Source organism: Terrapene carolina, unplaced genomic scaffold (assembly GCF_002925995.2).
Source record: "Terrapene carolina triunguis isolate 2854851 unplaced genomic scaffold, T_m_triunguis-2.0 Scaffold66, whole genome shotgun sequence".
NCBI lineage: Eukaryota > Metazoa > Chordata > Testudines > Emydidae > Terrapene > Terrapene triunguis.
Window position 1 is genome coordinate 59,968,909 of NW_020664417.1, and position 20,582 is coordinate 59,989,490.

The 20,582-nt window shown below is 42.6% G+C and overlaps 1 protein-coding gene across 1 annotated transcript in view; it reads right to left on the reverse strand.

The window, feature by feature from the left end:
- Positions 1-20,582, reverse strand: part of LIMCH1 (LIM and calponin homology domains 1) — a 292,532-nt gene that overhangs the window by 144,296 nt on the left and 127,654 nt on the right. The window lies entirely within an intron of this gene.

Below are 20,582 nucleotides of genomic sequence, written 5' to 3' on the forward strand. Positions count from 1 at the left end.
CTGACCCCCCCACTTTCCCTTAACTCTGCTGTTGAAGTCTCCAGATCGTGATCTAAAGACTTCAAGTCGCAGAGAATTTTCCAGCTTGCGACCCCTGCCCTATGCTGCAGAGGAAGGCAAAAAACCTCCAGGGCCACTGCCAATCTACCCTGGAGGAAAATTCCTTCCCGACCCCAAATATGGCGATCAGCAGTACCCCGAGCATACAGGCAAGATTCTCTAGCCAGACCCTCATTTTACCAGCGATGGCGGTTATTGCCTAATTGATTAGAATCCCGTAATCCCATCAAACCATTCCCTCCATAAACTTATCTAGCCTAATCTTGAAGCCAGAGAGGTCTTTCGCCCCCACCGTTTCCCTCGGAAGGCTGTTCCAAAATTTCACCCCTCTGACGGTTAGAAACCTTCGTCTAATTTCAAGCCTAAATTTCCCCACGGCCAGTTTATATCCTACTTATGCCCTCTCTGATCTGGACTGTCCCCTTCGCACTAAAGTTAATCGCCTCTCACTCTCGGCCACTTACAGTAGTGGCTAAGGGCCACCCAAGAATGGAGCCTCATTGCGCTCGGTCCAGTACAAACAGTACCTACCTAGACAAGTTTACAGTCTGAATAGACAAGACAGACACATGGGGGGGAAGGAAGAGAAGAACAGAGTGAAAAATGTGATAGCTGCAAATGTTATGCTAGTTCCACAATTATTTAGGGGTTACTTAGGAGAGGATAAGCTAAATGGGGGCGGGGAACGAGGGCCTGGGGAGGGGAGAAGAAGAGCAGGACTGGTGCGAAGCTGAGGTGAAGAGTCTGTGAGAGAGGGGAAGAGGAATCAGAAGAGTTGGAGCAAGCAACCAATCAGAACTGAGCAGAAATCATCCTGGCAAAGCTGTAGGAAATTATTTGAATGTCCAAAGGTCCCTGCTTTGGCTGCTGCTTTTGCTCCTACCAGCTGGAGTCTCTGCCAGCTCCTTTCTGCAATTGTCCCCCAAAGCCACATGGGGTGGGGGGAGCAGGAGAGGCACCAGCTGGGTCCTACTGCCTCCCAAATGGTGGAGGTCTCTCCTGCACTGTTCTGTGTCCAGTGGGTCTGGGGGAGGATTGCAAGCAGTTAATTCCAACAGATGCTAATGACACCTACAAAGTAAAGCACGCAATAGCTTCAGATAGCCCCATTTACCAATACCTAAGGGACATGGCACGTGTCTTGTATTTTGAAATTTTACCTCCAACTCAGCTGAGCTCAACTTTCTGGCTTCTAGCCACAGGAGTGGGGGATCCAGGTGGGAAAATCCAGAATAACGAATTTTAGGGGGGATAAAACGACAACCCCTGGAGAACAGGGGAAAGAGTGAGGCACAGACTGCTGGGGAGCAGACTGAACCCTCAGTCCCCAGAGGGTAGGAATGTCTGAGATAAGCTCTGCATACCTAAGCCTGTAGGCAAGACGTGTGAATGCAAGATAGACGAGGTGAGTGAGGTAATATCTTTCTCTCACCAACAGAAGTTGGTCAAAATAAAAGCGATTACCTCACCCACCTTATCTCTCCAATATCCTGGGACTGACATGGCTACACACCCATACAACAATGGAAGATGTGCATGGAGAGATTTTATTGTGTTATAACCCTTTACTTCTGTTATGCTTTGTTCCTTTTTTGATTAAACATCACTTTGTTTTGAAAAGGCTTTTTTGGGATCTCTCTTCTCCATTAGATCACAGCTCCCAAAGCAAAGACTTGCAGAGGCCAAACCCAGCCAGAGCTGCTGAGCAACCACAGGTGGTACACAAGGTACTCTAGCTCGGGATCCAGTCCAGAATGGAAGAATCATGGGACTCCACCCTGGGAGAGGTAAAGGTGCCCGTCTTCAGTGAGGCTGGAGGTCAAAGGTATAGCTAGCCCTGATCCATGGCACAAGTAAAAACATTTTGTTCAGGTTCTGCCAATTGAAAATCCTTGGTTTTCAACAAAAACATTTCTTATATCCGTTGTGATAGACGCAGGCCAGTTGGGTACAGCAGAATAGCAGAAGGCAGATATACTGGCCACTGGATTAACAGTTTTCTGTTCCCTGACTGACCAGAGCAGGGGCTGCTCCAGGCTAATGAGAACACCTGACTCCAATTAACCTGCAAAGAGTCAGGTGAAGCCATTAAGCTAATGTGACCACCTGACTCTAATTAAGGCCCCACTGATACTATAAAAAGGGCTCACTCCAGTCAGGCAGAGGAGAGCCAGGGGAGAGGAAGTGCGGCTGAAGGACTGGTTAATGAAGACACCCTCAAGTTATTGATAAGGGAGCCCTAAGGTAACGGAGAAGCAGGAGAGCTGTGGGGAAGTGGCCAAGGGAAATGTAGCAATTCTGGCAGTGAAAGGTTGGCTGCCAACAGCTGCTACCATTAGGGTCCCTGGGCTGGAACCCGGAGTAGAGGGCGGGTCCGGGTTCCCCCCAACCCACCACTACAGGAACACCTCCTGGGAGGGGAAGTCAGGCCCCTGTCAGGACAGGAGGCCAAACTGTTCTAAAACAAGCCCTAGGGACAACAGAGACTATGGGAATTCTCTCACTAACCTCCTTGCTGGCTTATGATGAAAAGGGCTCAGTAGACTGTAACCCTGGCCCTAGAGAGAGAAGGGCTACGTGAAGGGTCACAGAGAGCCACTGAGGCTAGCATATACCACCTAGAAGCGCAAGACCCACGGGGACAAGGTCAGAGCTCTGCCACACCATCTACTGGGAATCTACACTCTATATGTTCAAAGTGACCTTGCAAATTGAAGGTGCAATTTATGTCTACTGTTGCACCTTGTCATAACTATAAAGGGAAGGGTAACAGCTCTCCTGGGTACAGTGCTATAAAATCCCTCCTGGCCAGAGACTCCAAAATCCTTTTACCTGTAAAGGGTTAAGAAGCTCGGGTAACCTAGCTGACACCTGACCCAAAGGACCAATAAGGGGACAAGATACTTTCAAATCTTGGGGCGGGGGGGGAAGGCTTTTGTTTGTGCTCTTTGTTTAAGGGGTTGTTAGCTCTTGGGACTGAGAGGGACCAGACATCAATCCAGGTTCTCCCCATCTTTCTAAACAAGTCTGTCATATTTCAAACTTGTAAGTAAAAAGCCAGGCAAGGTGTCTTAGTTTTACTTTGTTTTCTCAACTTGTAAATGTACCTTTTACTAGAGTGTTTATCTTTGTTTGCTGTACTTTGAACCTGAGGCTAGAGAGGAGTCCTCTGAGCTCTTTAAGTTGATTACCCTGTAAAGTTATTTTCCATACTGATTTTACAGAGATGATTTTTACCTTTTTCTTTAATTAAAAGCCTTCTTTTTAAGAACCTGATTGATTTTTCCTTGTTTTTAGATCCAAGGGGTTTGGATCTGTATTCACCAGGGAATTGGTGAAAGGTTTTTCAAAGCTTCCCAGGGAAGGGAATTAGCTTGTGGGAATGGTGGCAGCGGACCAGATCTAAGCTGGTAGTTAAGCTAAGAAGTCTTCATGCAGGCCCCCACACTTGTACCCTAAAGTTCAAAGTGGGGATACAGCCTTGACACTACCTATTTAGATAATTATCTAATTGCACTCACAAATCAGGTTGTCAGCTGTCTAAATGGGTGCAGTATTGATAAAGTTGTACCCTCACTTTTGCATTGACGATATTTGAGGCCTCGCTTAAATATGGGGGAAAGTTGGAAGGAGAAATGAGAAAACCCTGTGCATACCATTTTATGCACAGTATTACACAAAAAGCTATGTGAAAAAAATGCTAAGGTTAAAAACTCAAGCACACTCAAAAGTTAGGAAATGCCAGAATTATGTGCGACCCTAATTTGGCCCCCTTGTGCACATGCATTGACACTGTCTTTAATTATATGATCACATACACCTCTACCCCAATATAACACGACCCAATATAACACGAATTCAGATACAACGCGGTAAAGCAGTGCTCCGGGGGGGCGGGGCTGTGCACTCCGGCGGATCAAAGCAACTTCAATATAACGCAGTTTCACCTATAACGCGGTAAGATTTTTTGGCTCCCGAGGACAGCGTTATATCGGGGTAGAGGTGTACTTTTTTTTCCACAGGACAACTGCCTCATTCAGTGCAGAGAATGGATGGTGCTCACTTAATAAGCAGCTATTCAACGTTTTGATTTCTCTACATTGTCAGTGTGTGACCCTAAGCTTTATTTGTGGCACATGCTTCAAACCCTGTTCTGAAGACAGAGTTATTAATTTTCCTCATAGGATTTTCCTATGTTGCTCCTCAGTATAGTATCTGAGTGCGTCACAAATATTAATGAATTTATTCTCACAACACCCTTGGGAAGTGAGAGAGTGGTATCATCCCTTTTTTAAAGAAGCAGAGCTGAAGCACTCTGACATTAAAGATCAAAAGCATCCTCTAATTTTGGATGCCCCATTTGAGATTTTTCAGAGTACTTAGTTTTATACAGCACTTCATATTTTCGAAGCACAGCTCCCAGTGATGTCAGCTGCAGCTGCTAGTGCTCAAAACTTTTGCAAATCAGACCTGAGGGTCTCAAACCAGGCACCCAGAAAATAAGGACCATCCACTCCATGTCCACCTGTGAAAAATGTAGTTTAAGAAATTTTCCCAGCATCACACAGGTCGTCTCTGGCAGAGGCAGGGATAGAATCCAGTTCTCCAGGGCAGCATCTGCCTTAACCATGAGACCATTGTTTCTTTTCTTTTAATCCCATCTCATTCACCACACACCTTCCAACTTCTGCAGCAAATGAGAGAGGGGGGGTCTTACAAACAACAGCCTCTTTCACTACACAATCGTGATTCAACCCCATAGCAGGTTCATCCTGCGCAATGTATGAGGCAGGGGGTCACAAGGAAAAGACAGTATGCGATCACGTAACAAAAGATTGTTAGAGAGTAAAGACCAGTCCAGTGGTTAAGGATCTAGCCTAGGACGCGGAGACCCATTTTCAATTCCTGCTCTGCCAACTTCCTGTATGACCTTGGTCAAGTCACTAGCCTATCTGTGCCTCAGTTCCCTACCTCACAGGGGTGATGTGAGGACAAACACACTGAAGACTGTGAGCTGCTGAGAAACTATGATAACGGGGAACATAAGTACCTAAAATAAATCAATGCATGCGCACAAGGGGCCAAAGTAAGGTTATCCAGGTAAGAGAAGGTTACTCACCTTGTGCAGTAACTGAGGTTCTTTGAGATGTGTGTCCCTGTGGGTGCTCCACTTCTGTGCATCCCAGCGCCATCGATTGGACATTTACGGTAGCAGTGTCCGCGTGGGTCACGCATGTGCAGTAGGGGTCACGCAGGGCCGTTGGTGCCACGTCTAGCACGTGCATGACCCGAGCCCTCCAGTTCCTTCTCTACCGCAGAATCCCAACTGCGAACTCCGAAGTAGAGGGTAGGAGGGCAGGTAGTGGAGCACCCACAGGGACACACATCTCGAAGAACCTCAGTTACTGCACAAGGTGAGTAACCTTCTCTTCTTCTTTGAGTGCTGTCCCTGTGAGTGCTTCACTTCAGGTGACTGTAGAGCAGTGCCCCTCAGAAGGCAGAAGGGACTTTGGGTTTGTTTGAGTCATAGAGGTAAGTACGGTTAGGCCAACTATGGCGTCAGCCCTGGAATCGTGAGTGATTGCATAGCGCTCAGTAAATGTGTGGACGGAGGCCCAAGTGGCTGCCTTACAAATCTCTAATATTGGAACATTGTGTAGAAACGCCATCAAGGTTGAAACAGATTGTGTAGAATGCACTCTGATGTGCATAGGAGGGTCCGTGTTCTGAATATGGTAACACTTTGAATGCATGTGGAGATCCATTTAGGCAATCTCTGAGTGGATATCATGTCGATTGGTGGAGGAGTCTCTGATACCTTCTTCTCTTTGCAAGTGGGATATAAAAATCAGAGTGCACAGAGTGACTAGAGAGTCCTTCATTGAGTGGAGCAAATTGTCAGTCTTATTCAAGAACAACTTTTCTCGATCAAAAGGCAAGTCTTCTACTTTCATTTGCAGATCTCTAGGGATGCCTGAGGCCTGCAACCAGGATGCCCGGCGCAACATTACGGCCCTGGCCGTGGTTCTGGCTGCCACGTCCGTGACGTCCAAAGACGCTTGGAGGGCTGTTTTAGCTATGAGTTGACCCTCATTTACAATGGCCTGAAATCGTGACTGTTTCTCCTCAAGGAGCTCCGCTGTGAACAAGCTAAGTTTCCCATAGTTATCATAATCGTATTTAGCCAACAAGGCCGAATAGTTGGTGACTCTGAATTGTAACGTGCTCGAAGAATAAACTTTGTGCCCGAACAGGTCAAGCCTCTTGTATTCCTTATCTTGTAGTGTCAATCTAAACGGAGTTTGTTTACCGCATTGGTTAGCGGCATCGACTACCAAAGAGTTGGGAGGCAAATGTGAGAAGAGGAAGTCTAGCCCTTTGGCAGGGACGTAATACTTCCTATCCGCCCTGCATGTTGACAGAATTGAGGCCAGCATCTGCCAGACTGTCTCTGTTGGTTCCAGGTGTAGTAAGATGAGGCCCTGAAACATAAACCCTTATCAGAGGCCCAGTATGAGGCCTGAGGCCTGAGGCCTGAACTAAAGTAATGGTCAAGACTTTGCTAATATAAGGCAAAGTTAAGCTGTGAGCCAGAGGCAGGCCCTGCACACACAAGCTGGCAAGGAAAGGGCTGATGCTGCAAGAAGATACATACCTAAAAGGTACTGAACACTAGATATCAGAACACTCCAATACTTGCACATTCCACACAGATAACAAGGAACAAGCTGACCTATCCCAATGACAGGGCCAAAAGGATAATATTATGAATAGAGTTGTTTTGTTCAAACCAACATGGACAAGGTGAGAGGCTGTACCTTGCTACATAGTGGGGCTGTACCTTGCTACGTAGAGGGGTTGCACCTCAATACGTCAGGAATGATGTGTAACTTGTTTGTACCTGTGTCTAAGAATGCATCCCTGGGGTGGTGCCTTGGTCCAGCCTAGGGGGCAGTGGAAAGTCCCGCCACTGACTGAGCTGAGTCCATTGTCAGGGAGCACATATGTACTGGCTAGCAGCACCTTAGCAGCACCTTGGACTTCGTTTGCCCGGGAGCTGGAGACTGTGTATCTTTAAAGGCAATAAACCTGGCCGACGTGCCTTCGTACCTTACTAGAGTCTGTGGTCATTGGGGGTTCTCTCAGGATCTGATGTGTCAGCTATCTGCGCAGACCTGGGGCAGCACACAGAGGGAACACACACACGCAGCCGATTGATATCAACATTGAACAGAGCAGAGCACCACACCAGTAGCATCTGACAACACCAGGATTGCATCATTGATGGGGAGAGTGATCTTGGAAGTAGATGACAGTTGTAGGATTTGCACCAGCTTGTGCTGGTTTGTCTGCACTTCCTCTAATGGGATGTCCTGGCTTTGAACAACCAGGAACTATTTAAGCAGGAACTGCTTGAAGTCGTCCACCGAAGTAGGCGGTGGTGGCATGATCGCTTCATCCAGGGAAGATGAGTGCTGGAGATGTAGCTTCCTGGTCTTTGCCTGTTTCAGTGTCATCCCCAACTTCCTGAACCTCCGTGGGCTGCGGGGTGGGAGAAATGGGGTTAGACCTCAGTTCGCCTCTATGAGCCGTGGGTGGACTGGAGTGGGGGCCCCAGTAAGTTGCCCAGGGTTCCCAGTGTACCCATTGCATTGGGAAGGCCATTGGTGGATACATAGACAGTGGTCCGCACCATGGTTGAGCCATCTTGTTGTAATAGCATCTCGGCCCCATATGGCTCCAAGATGGTCATCGCTCTTTCGGTGATGAATGGTGTGGTGAGAAAGTGCATGGTTCCTGCACCTCATCGTCGTCTTCCCTGGACAAATGTACCACTTCATGAGAAATGTGGGGGATCTCCTCCATAGCCCACGGGGGAGCACTCAGTACCAAGTAATGGGGACTGCGATGCTGATGATACAATCACATTTCTCCGTTGCAGCAGAGACTGTGGCAGTTCTGATGTCGGTACCATCGGTGTTGAGGGGGTGCTTTCGTCAGTGCCAACAGATGCTGCGGCGGTTTGGTAGGTGCTGGCTTGGTTTTCTCCACTGGTGCCGACTGGGGCGGAGGCATGGTGCCTGAAGAGACGCTCGGTACCGAGCCCCTTACAGGTGAACTCAGTGCTGTGGAGGAGGCATGTCTTCATCTGTGCCTTGATTCCGTCTCCTTCGCTCAGACTTGGCAGTGCCAGAGGTACCCGGAGCATCATAGGTGCTCACCCGAGCATGTGTTGGCATCAGGGATAGCGACCTGGCAGGAGATCGCCATTATTTCTGCAGTGCTCTCTGCGGAGACGTGTGTGCCCTCTTCCTCAGTCTTTTGGAGGCTATGTCTCCTGTTCCTACAGGAGGAGTGCCCAGAGAGGCAGTCCATGTGTACGTTTCAGGTTGGAGAAATTTCTCCATCAAGATCATTTTTAGCCTGAGATCCAGGTCACGCTGGTCTCTAGCTTTCAGACTGCTACAGTGGGCGCATTTTTGTGGAATATGTGCCTCACTGTGAGATTGTACGCACAAGGAGTGCCTGTCCAAAATGGGCATTGCTTCGTGGCAGGAGCCACATCGCTTGAAGCCTGGGGAACCAGGCATCTTCACGGTTAACCACCCCCGGTGCAGGATGGATAATTAGAGAACAAACTTTTTTTGTAATAAAAATAACTATAACACTAACTTTATATATGACAATCTTTCTGGACATTCTATTACAGATTTAAAAGTAGCCATAGCTGAACAAAAAAACTTCAGAAACAGACTTCAAAGAGAAACTGCAGAACTAAAATTCATTTGCAAATTTAACACCATTAATTTGGGCTTGAATAGGGACTGGGAGTGACTGGCTCACTACAGACGCAGCTTTTCCTCTCCTGGAATTGACACCTCCTCATCAATTGTTGGGAGTCAACTACATCCACCCTGATTGTATTGGCCCTGTCAACACTGGTTCTCCACTTGTGACGTAACTCCCTTCTCTTCACGTGTCAGTATAATAATGCCTGCATCTGTAATTCTCAGTCCATGCATCTGAAGAAGTAGGTTTTTTATCCATGAAAGCTCATGCCCAAATAAATCTGTTAGTCTTTAAGGTGCCACCGGACTCCTTGTTGTTTTTGTGGATACAGACTAATACGACTACCCCCTGATACTTGACTGCCCCAGAGCACCATCTTCAGCCGAGGACGGTTCAAAAGGAACTAGAGAGCTCAGGTCGTGTGCGCGCTAGACATGGCACCAGTGTCACTGCGAGATGCCTACTGCACACGTGCAACCAGCACGGACACTGCTATGTAAATCTCTGATCAACAGTGCTGGGACGCACCAACCTCTGAAGTAGAGCACTCACAGGGACAGCACTTGAAGAAGAACCTTAATTCTGGTATTTCCAAACTTGTGAGTGCTTGACATTGCAACCTTAATATTATTTTAAGTTTTGTGTATGTGATTTCCTTTTTAAAAAAAAAACTGAACAAAACAAAAATTCTATCGTGTGGCATTATATTGACACCCACATGGTTCATCAGTAGGATTGGAACCGTTAGATCCACTACACAGACCTCTGAAACTTGAACCAACAGGGTAACAGATAACGCTAGTAAGGTAGTCAGCTTCTATGTGGACCAGCCACTAGGGTGGAATGAGAATTTTCCATCACTTTTCAAAGAGGAATGCTGGGATTTGGGAATCCTTGGCTCCATTCCAGGTTCTGGAGAGGAATGTGCCCTGCACAGACCTTCTGCCCCTGCGCCCCCCAAGTTTGACCCTTTCTTCCCATGTCCCCTCCAGCCTGTCCCAGTCCTATTTCCTTATCCTAGTTTCATCCCCCACTCCAGCTTCCTGTACCAGTCTTCTATCCCACCCCGGCTCATCCCAGTACCAGTCCAGCCAGTCCTAGTCTGCCCCTCCAAACTCCATATCCGATCCCACTCTTCCCCCAGCCCAGCTCCCGCTCCCAATTTTCCCCTCTACTTTCCTTGCCCAGCCAGATCCAATCTCCCCCACCAAACACACCCATTCCCAGTCTTCCCTTTGCTCCTCTGTTCCAATCTATTATCTCTTCCCCCTACCCTGAACTCTGTGCATTTCAGTCAGTTTCCTTCCACCTCCTCCTGCTGCCGGGGCCACAACAGGAATAGCACAGAAGAAAGGCCTGGTGCCACAGCAACCCCTAGCTTCCAGGATCAGAACTGCAGAGAAAGTCCTGCTCCGCTCCTGCAACCTCAGGGGTTGTACAGAAAGAATCTTTGGGGAAATGTAACAGTGAAACCCTAATAAGTATCTACTGAACACATGATGTGCCTTTTTTTGTTTTAAAGGACTTGGTCAAATTTGAGTAGTTTTCCATGGAGACAGCAACAGGCATCTCTCTGACACAAAAGTCACCCTTGCAAAAAAACAAAACATGCAGGCACTAGAACCTCTCAACAACAACAAGCTGAAATATTTCTTTTCAATATTGACAAACAACGTAGTTTCCCTAATCTCATTCTCTGAAAAGGATGGATCATTTTGCTGAAACTTGGGGGGAGGGGGTAGAGAACCCACCCTCAGGCAGACAGTTGGCATAGTAAGTTTCAGTCCAAATGGTTAAAGGTTGGCAAAGTGATAAGCAACTGAAAACAGGGTCTTATAATGGGAAGTGTCAGGCAACTTTAATTATAGGCTGTGCTATTAACTCCACTTAAAATAACTCATAACCTTCTGGGGCTAAGTACGTCATACCACTGGCAAACTGGAGAGGTTTCACCTTCAATGATATATGAAACTTAACTTTAGTCCTTATGGGTCATCAGATATTGAAATGCCAAACCATCATTGGTGCAGAACTGATTATCGCCTATCTGATTTACTTGTGTAATTTTGGAAAGTTTCATATTTAAAAGATATTTGAAAAAGGTATTTTGAAAACAGGCATTTGAAACACTGGAAGAGGTTCAGAGGAGATGAATTAGTGGGCATAGCACAGATAGGATGGTCAAAGATGCATGATAAATGCAATTTATCATATGGCTCTTATCACAGAGAACCGATCTTGTATTAAACTGCTCAAACACAAGGGTCATTGTCCACTGACAACTTTCACCCCAGAGATAAGACTGCATGGGCAACCAGTGGGACTGGTATTGAATATTATACTCGGTTTACATCTGCTCATTGGTCTACACTTGCCTGGTCACTCCATGCTCACCGCTTAATGAAACAATTACATGACTTTCCAGCCAATCCTAGACCACAGTTTTCCCCCATATGTCTAAATCCATCCACATTTCTATGTTATGGAGCGGTAACCAACATGGAGCCAAATGTTGCCTTCAGTCAGGGACCTCCAGTTCCTACTGAAGACTATTTTAATTGCAGACACATGAGGGCAGAATTTGATCTCCTTTATAGATCCAGTGAGGTCATATGGCTTCCTTCCAATCTGGAATGTTGGTATGAAATCCCAGGTGACCAAAGAAGAAAATAGGCGAGAAAATTCACTCAAGTAATGTATCAAATAAAGTCAGTACTCCACTTAAGCAACAGCTACTGTTTAAGGTTACATCTATGTGGAATACTTCCAATTAAAGTCAATTAACCTCTGAACAATCCTTTCCCCCGCCCCCAAGTTCAAGTTGAATATAAGAGAATTAAAGTGACAAGCCTATCCCTGCAATAATATTTTGCATGTAGCTTTTTGGAAGAAAGAGGAGGGGTTGCTTTCTCCAGTTATTATGAAAAGCTGTCAGGCACACCCTATCATGTTGGGGCATGCATTCTAGCAAGTAACGCCTCCAAGAACAAGATAAGGATATTACTAATTTTGAATACATCAGAAGAACTGAGAAAAATTGTAAGATGCATTATTTTCAGATAATGTTATATTTATACAGAAAAAGATATGGAAAAGAACTGCGTAAGGGACAAATTCAATTGAGTTCTTTTATCTTCCATCAACATACACCATGAGGGAATAAAAATCTGTCACAAGGGTAAATGAGGTCCACAAAGCAGTGAAGCTGTGTCAGTCATTTAACTGTAACATGAATAGCACGCCGGAACACTCTACTGTTTCCAATGCTAAAAATGTCTTTTTATTAACGGGTTCTGCAAAGCTGTTTGTTCTCTCCATATTACTCAGAAAACAAAACAAAGGTGATACCAGCAAGCCACAACTATATCTTTCCTAAGCGCTTAACTATACATTACATAAGTATATTCAAAGTGAAATCATTTTCTGGTAAACCTAGGGGAGTTTCTTTTTTGTTTAGTTTGTTTAAGTAATATGCAGCACAGCTTCCTTGTATTATCTGATTACTATATTTAAAATATGGGTTATGGCTTAGTTCAGCTCAACACTTCGACAGCAAAATTACTATTGAATAAATTGGAGAAGTTATTTACCTCTCTCTTCTGATTGCATACCATGCCAGCTGATAGTCTGTTGCATATGCATCCCTTTACTCTGCAAATATTAGGTCAATTTAAGGTTAAACTTGGATAGCTGAAGAATACGATGTAAACCAATGTGGTAGGTTAGGTCTCCAGTACAGATACTACTGTCAGTGTGATGATTAACTTCAAACATTAAAGCGTGTGAGTTTGAGCCAAGTCCAACTGTGCAGCAAGCACGTACAGCTCCTCCAATGAAAGAGTTCCACAGAGATGCAGACGCTGATATAGACATTTTTGCCAGTGTTGCATTTGGCCTGTTTCTTCTTTTCAGGGTTGAGGAAAGAGATGGGTTTATGGAGAAATACTTGCAAGCAATAAACCTATCAATCCAGTTGAAAAACAGCTGAATTTCAATTTAAAATTTTAGTTTTACTGTTTTCTATTCCCTCCCCCCACCCAGAAATGCTATTTCCTTGGATTTCTCTGAGTTCTCTGCTGCCAAGGACCCTGTTAAATGTTTGCAACCAACAGCTCTTTTATTTTGTTTTCAATGGTGAATTAGCCATAGTATCATTCGACTCAGTTCACACTCCATTAAGGAAGAAATATAGCTAAGCCTTTCTGTTCACTTCTACACTTTCATAAAAAGCAGAGATTAATATGATCACAGCACATGGCTAAATTCAGTAACAGGAAAGTATGCAATTTATAAGGCTGCTCTGTCCCTCCCAGGTGACATCAATCCAACAGAAAGGAAAAATGGAATGGAAATTCCATTTGAAAGAAGAGTCTAGAGGGCTTGGGGGAAAAAACAATCATGCAAGGACACATAACAAATGAATTAAAGACAGCATTCTGTTACAGCTGGAATCCAGCACACATTACAGATGAGCCAATGATGAGCCAAAACACACAGTGCCGTTCCTGACCACAGGTCACACAAGAGGTATTGTTTTAGTCAAATTTTCAGATGTTAATACTTGTGTCAGGCGTAGGTGGTGTAAGAAAACCAGTGACTATTTAGAATGGCACCACTTTTATCACAGAATCTATGGCCAACGATTGAAGGACTTTGCTGTGTAGATGTTTACCATTTCATCCATCACCATCCACAAGCATTTCTGTGGCTACCAATGCCAAGATCTACATGAGAATTAAACAGAAGTAAAAACAGAAGTAAAATTCATAACCATCGAAAACAGTGACTCAACTTGAGCAGCAAGACTTCTATTCAGAGATAGCTGTGGTGAGACACTGGTTTGTTTAGAGACAACACCATCAGCAATTAAAGCTGGGGTTCTCAAACTGGGGGTCAGGACCTCTCAGGGGGTCATGAGGTTATTACATGGGGGGTTGCGAACTGTCAGCCTCCACCCCAAACCCCACTTTGCCTCCAGCATTTATAATGGTGTTAAATATGTAAAAAAGTGTTTTTCACTAATAAGGGGGGGGGGTGGGTTGCACACAGAGGCTTGCTATGTGAAAGAGGTCACCAGTACAAAAGTTTGAGAACCACTGAATTAATGCAAGTGTAGAATATGGATACTACTAGAAAGAAATATGTTGTAACTACAAACCAGTGAATGTTACACACACACACAAGATTAAAGAATTGGTGAGGAGAAAAAACAAGAGGGAGGTACTTTTTGTAAAGCAATAAATGTTAAAAATGTAACAAATAAAATTGTTTCATATGACTTCATCTTTCCCCTTTCCCTAAATGCCCTGATTGTTCACCATAACAACGTACACCATTAAAGTTCTATGCATTGACCTCACATAAAATTTAATTCCTCATTATGTACCTTATGAAAGATAATAGCGCACCATATTTATCCTGTGAATGTCATCTACCTGGAAATAAAAGATTTACTTAATCTATTGGACTTAATTCACAAGTCCTTAAAAGCAAACATAGTTCTGAAATATCTATGAGGTAACATTGAAATCCAAAAATATACAGTAATTTATGCAACAGTTCAGTGTTTAAAGCAAATCCCAGATACCAGCAGACAGGCAACTATGACTCTTAACAAGGTTTCTAGCAAGTTCCTGAAGATTACTTTGCCAAGTCAAACTTCCTAAGAAAATAATTTACTAAAAAGCCTGTTTTAAAGGGAACCAGTCTTTTTAACACAGTATGTTATCATTCTCCTCCTTTCTTATGCACTCAGGCAGCTTTTGGGGAGATGTTTTCCTATTGCTAAACTTCACAAATATTGCAGAGCAGTGTACAATACATACACTGAAAAACAAATACTGCAGTATACAGACGTTTCTTCGTTAGTTCTGAACCATGAGCCAAGATATGAGCAGAAGTTCAGCCCCTCAACTTTGTCTTGGCTATTTCCTACTATTATATTTGACTCTTTCACACAGACTCTGAAGTAAACGTCTAAATTCCTGTGGGGATAGTGCAAGGACCTGAAGTAAGGCTATAAACTCTGCTAAGCCCTGTCAAACTAAAGATAAGGCATAAACTTTTTTATTTTCTCACAAAGTGACATTATTCAGGGACAAGGCGAAAAATCTGGAAGTGAAAAACTTTTTCCAGAAGTAATATAGAGTGGTTACCATTGAAAAAATCAGCATTTATCCACAGTGGTGTCTGAAATAATCTAAATTTATGAAAATAATGAGGTAAGAAATATACGTGGCACTAGGCAGTGGTATGAAATAACTATCTATACAAGTCAACTTTTAAAAAATGGTGACCACTTACATATATTACACCAAATTAACAGCAACTTGAACTCAATGAAAAATTGTGGGTTTAATGAAATCACTAAATCTACTCTAAACCACTGCTCTTTTCATTATAAAAGTTTCATAATGTTACCTGGGCTTCTATTTAGTGAAGCAAACAAAATACCTTTCCAGATGTCCATAGTTAAACACAAAGATGGAGTTTCTGGAAGGTTGACAATGTTAACAACTGAAAGTCGAATATCAATTCCTGGCTTGAAGATCCATGTTTCCAGAAGAAAGATCTTTTAAATGAAACACTCCATCACTATTAATGACATAACATATTATTGGGGTATTCTGTACATTTGATTTTTTTGTAAGCAAAGCTATATTTTCATATTAACAAATAAAATGCATTCTCATTCCTGCATATGCTTAATCAAATTTAGTATGTACTCAAACATTGTAGGTCCTAAGCTTAGAAGCAGGCCAACATTTTAATGTCCAAGTTCCATTTGGTTCTAGCAAAGCACAATTTACGGGCTGCTGTTAACAGAAGCACCAGCCACCCTGAATTTGGAAGCAAATTAAAATCATGCTTGACAGCTGTATTTTGAGCATATTTACCCATGATGATTGTCAAAATCCTATACTGTGAGCTCTCTGACTGGGCAGGGATTCTTTTGTCTTTGGATTACTTGTTTATGCAGTGCCTAGTATAACGAGGCCCTGATCCCTGAATCCTTAGCTGCTGCCACAATACAAAATAATACTTATCAACACGGATGTTCTCCTAGTGTGCACAGTATTTATGAACGAATCATGAATCGCTCCTTATTAAGCCATGTGCGGAAGCCAATGATAACAGCTGACGTTTCAGAGTATCTTGAGATGTAGCTATCTTTTATTAGTCCCTAAAGCCAAGACAGCTCGGTCAGTAGATAAAATAGATTACCCGCGCATAATATTTTCCGCTATGAATTCTTATCTTCTGAGAAGCCATTAAAATGCTAAATAGAAGTATATGGGCAACAGCTGCAGCCACAAGGAGTCCACGGAACCAGTCAGGATGTGCTTAGTACCTCCTACCAAGATGGGCTGAAAGCCTAATACCAACAAGTTCTTTTGGACATAGTGTCCTCTTTGCTGTCTGCCCTTAGCAGACTCACACCAAAAAATGTTAGGAGTACCTTGAGACTTAGCTCAACAAACAGCTTAGTTCAATTATGTACTGTACGCTCATGAAATGAATTTGACCATTTGCTCTTGGATATAGAAGCTAAACAAGAAATAAATACTCCCAAGTATTCAGCATGGCAGCTATATTGAAGCTTTATCTCCAACTCTGAAAAAGCATCAAAAATTGGATGTTTTCCTCCCAGGCTGTACCAAATACTCATTATGTCAGCTATTAAGTGCGTGCAACAGAAAGAACAGAGAATCTAGATTTATCAGACTTGAACAGCGACTGAAGTGTTTGAGCACTGATGCTTTGGAAGTGTGCAATTATGTGCAGAATACTATAACTGGACGCATGTTAAAATGTTGTAAAACTTACCTTATTTTTCACTAAGTTCTTGTAAACCAGAGCTACAGTTTTAGGTGGAACCAGTCTCTGGAGTTCAAAATAAAATATGTTTCACTGAGAGTGGAAAAAATATTGACTTTCTAGAAACCATTTCCACCCTAGTGTGCACGCACTGGGGTGAGTCATACATACTTCTTTCCAGTTCATTCACCCTAGTGACTATATACTATGTCAAGCCAACTGTAGCTTATATAATAAACAAGATCTTATGATAAAGGAAGGAATGTCCCTCAGGTGCATCAGTCAGCTAGTAAACAGTACAGCTGTTTCTGGACTACAGTGTTAGTATTCCAGATTTCTCCAGGCATGTGACATAGTAGAATGGGGATAAAGAAAGAAAAAGTTATCCTCTACATTTTATAAATATACTTATGGTGTCTACTCATTAAAAATAATATTTTTAAAGTACCGACAACAGACTAAAGGTCTGATCCTCTTTCCAAGGAAGTCAATGGGTGTTTTGGATCTGTGCACACCATTTATAATTTACTCATCACATTGGTATGCCATAGTGCTTACAAAAGACAGTTGGAGCAGGATTGGGTTACAAGTCAAAAGGCAAGGGGACATTTATGAGGTTTTTGTTTTAAACAACTAATCCATATCACCGTAGACAGATGTACTCACTGTTAAATTCACTTTTGAGGGGTTTTGGGGAGGGGGCGGGGGGGGAGAGTCTTTTTTCCCTAGACTAGTATTTTACTGTAGACATATTTAGAAAAACCACCAACAAAAGGCAAATAGATGCATAGAAATAGAAACATTACTTTCAAACAAGTGAAAAGTAACTCCCTGCATGAATAAGAGCCTAAAACCAGATGAAATTTAAAAATTTCAGGTAGCAGGAGTTCAGCAAACAACAAAACAATACTATTTACATGATTTCTCCCACTGCCACCAAGTTACCTGGGGCATCATACAAGCAAATATTGAAAAAAAATCCAACATAATACAATATCCAACCTCTTAAAACCTCTTAGTAAAGACCCAAGAATGGTATTTCTACAAAAAGAACAGGAGTACTTGTATTTGTTAGTCTCTAAGGTGCCACAACAAATACAAGTACTCGTGTTCTTTTTGCGGATACAGACTAACACGGCTGCTACTCTGAAACCTGGTATTTCTACAAGTACCTTTGAAGTTAAAAATGTGCTTATAACAAACTGAGGAGGGATAAAACAAGATGAATTTCAGAGGTGAGTGAGTGACATACTAGGGACCCTCACAGGAGAGTTATGATCACCTGCTGACCTCAGGCACCATGGTGAAATCCTAAAACTGTGGATGGTGTGTGAACGTCTATGCAAGTCAATAATAGGCCCAAGGAGCAGGTCTCCAAGGCAAAGTTATGGTATTCACCAATAGTACAAACTTAGTCAATTGGACATCTTGTAGGCAGCCAACGTCCTCCTTTTTTCTTTAATTTAAGACCAGGTTAGGGTGACCAGACAGCAAACGTGAAAAATCGGGACGGGGGTGAGGGGTAATAGGAGCCTATATAAGAAAAATACCCAAAAATCGGGACTGTCCCTATAAAAACAGGACATCTGGTCACCCTAGACCAGGTAAATAAATCACTCTGTAATGAATGCGCGTGCACACACACACACACACACACACACACACAAATGTTAAGTCACATTTTTGTTTCTACATAGGTTAGCAATGTTTTAACATGAAAATTATGCAGGGAAACTTTGCTTCAACCATCAAAAGGGGTTTAGTATATAATGGATATAAGTAACCTCCATTATTGCTGGGATTTACTGTCCTAAATCTACAAAGCAATTAGTGACAGAACAGGCACCATAACTCATATGGGCATATCACAAGCCTAAAGGTTTTGCACCCATAGATAATTTTTACTTTACCTTTAAAGTCCGTTTACAATCATTCTGCTGTGAATGTAATCTGCAGTTTGTAGTGTTTTGTGGTAACAGCAAATTAGAAACATTGACTCCCCCACCCCCCAAAAAGCCACCATCTTCTTTTGAAAGAAAAGTTAATAGATTCTAAGGTACCATTGTGATCATCTATGCTGACCTCCTGTAGAGCACAGGTCACAGAACTTCCCCAAAATAAATCCTACAGCATATCTTTTAGAAGAACATCCAATCCTGATTTAAGAATTGTCAGTGAAGAATCCATCACGACCCTTGGTAAATTGTTCCAATGGTTAAATCATCCTCACTGTTAAAAATGAACACCTAAATTCCAGTATGGATTTATCTAGCTTCAACTTTGAGGGACTGAATAGTGTTATACCTTTCTTCATTAGGCTGAAGAGCCTATTATTAAATACTTATTCCCCATGTAGGTACTTAAAAACAGTAATCCTGCCACTCCTTAACCTTCTTTTTGGTAAACTAATCAGATTGAGCTCATTGAGTCTACCATTATAAGGAATGTTTTCTAATCTTTTGATCATTCTCGTGGCTCTTCTCTGAACCCTCTCCAATTTATCAACATCCTTCTTGAATTGTGGGCACCTGAACTGGATGCAGTATTGCATGCAGCAGAAGCATTCTTTATTCCAAGCTGTATACATTTAGCCATATTAAAACACATTTTGTTTGCTTGCTTGTGCCCAGTTCACCAAGCAATGTGATTGCTCTTAATCAGTGACCTGTCAATTTTGTAATTTACCATTCCCCCAGTTTTTCTGTCACCTGCAAACTTTATTAGTAATGATTTTATGTTTTCTTCCAAGTTATTGATAAAAATGTAAAATAGTGCAGGGCCAAAAACCAACCCCCGTGGGACCCCACTGGAAACAGACCCGCTCAGTGACAATTCCGCATTTACAATTACATTTTGAGACCATCAGTTAGCCAGTTTTTAAACAATGTAATGTGTGGCATGTTAATTTTATATCATTCTAAATTTTTTTAAATCAAAATGTTGTGCTGTATCAAGTCAAATGCCTTACAAAGGTCTAAGTATATTACATCAACACTATTATCTTTATCAACCAAACTTGTAATCTAATTTTTTTTAAATGATATCAAGTTAGTTTGACAGGATCTGTTTTCCATAAACCAGTGTTGATTTGCAATTATTACATTACCCGCCTTTTATTCTTTATTAACGGAGTCCCATATTAGCCACTCCATTATTTTGCCTGGGATCAATGTCAGGTTGACAGACTTATAATCACCCAGGTCATCCCATTTACCCCTTTTAAAAAGGGACACAACACTGGATTTCTTCCAGTCTTCTGGAACTTCCATGGTGCTCCAAAACTTATTGAAAAATCAACATTAATGGTCCAGCGATCTCCTCAGTCAGTCTTTTAAAATTCTTGGATGCAAGTTATCTGAACCTGATGATTTAAAAATGTCTAACTTTAGTAGCTTCTGTTTAACATCCTCCAGAGATGCTAGTGGGATGGAAAGAATGTCACCATCACCATATGATGAGACTATATCACCCCTTTTTCCACAAATGCAGAACAGAAATGTTTATTTAACTCTTCTGCTTTTTTGCACCATTTCTATCTAGTAATGGACCAATACCATTGCCAGAATTATTTTTGTTCCTAATATATTTAACAAACTCCTCCTTATTGTCCTTAACTTTGTTGGTCATATATTTCCCCTTGGGTTCCTTGGCTTCCTTTATCAATTTTTGACAATTCCTAACTTCTGATCAACTTCCCCTTTCTTCCATTTGTTATAATTTTTTACAGTTGCCTTTACTTCCCCACTAGACGCCAGGTTGGTTTTTTAGCCAGAATTATATTACAAAGTTAGTTATGCATTAAATGAGGCATCCAGGACAATTGTATTTTCATTCTTGAATGTTTAAACAGTCTTGGTGCATCAAATCTTTCTAAAACTGGCACCAGAACTCCAAAATACGTACTTCGGAATCAC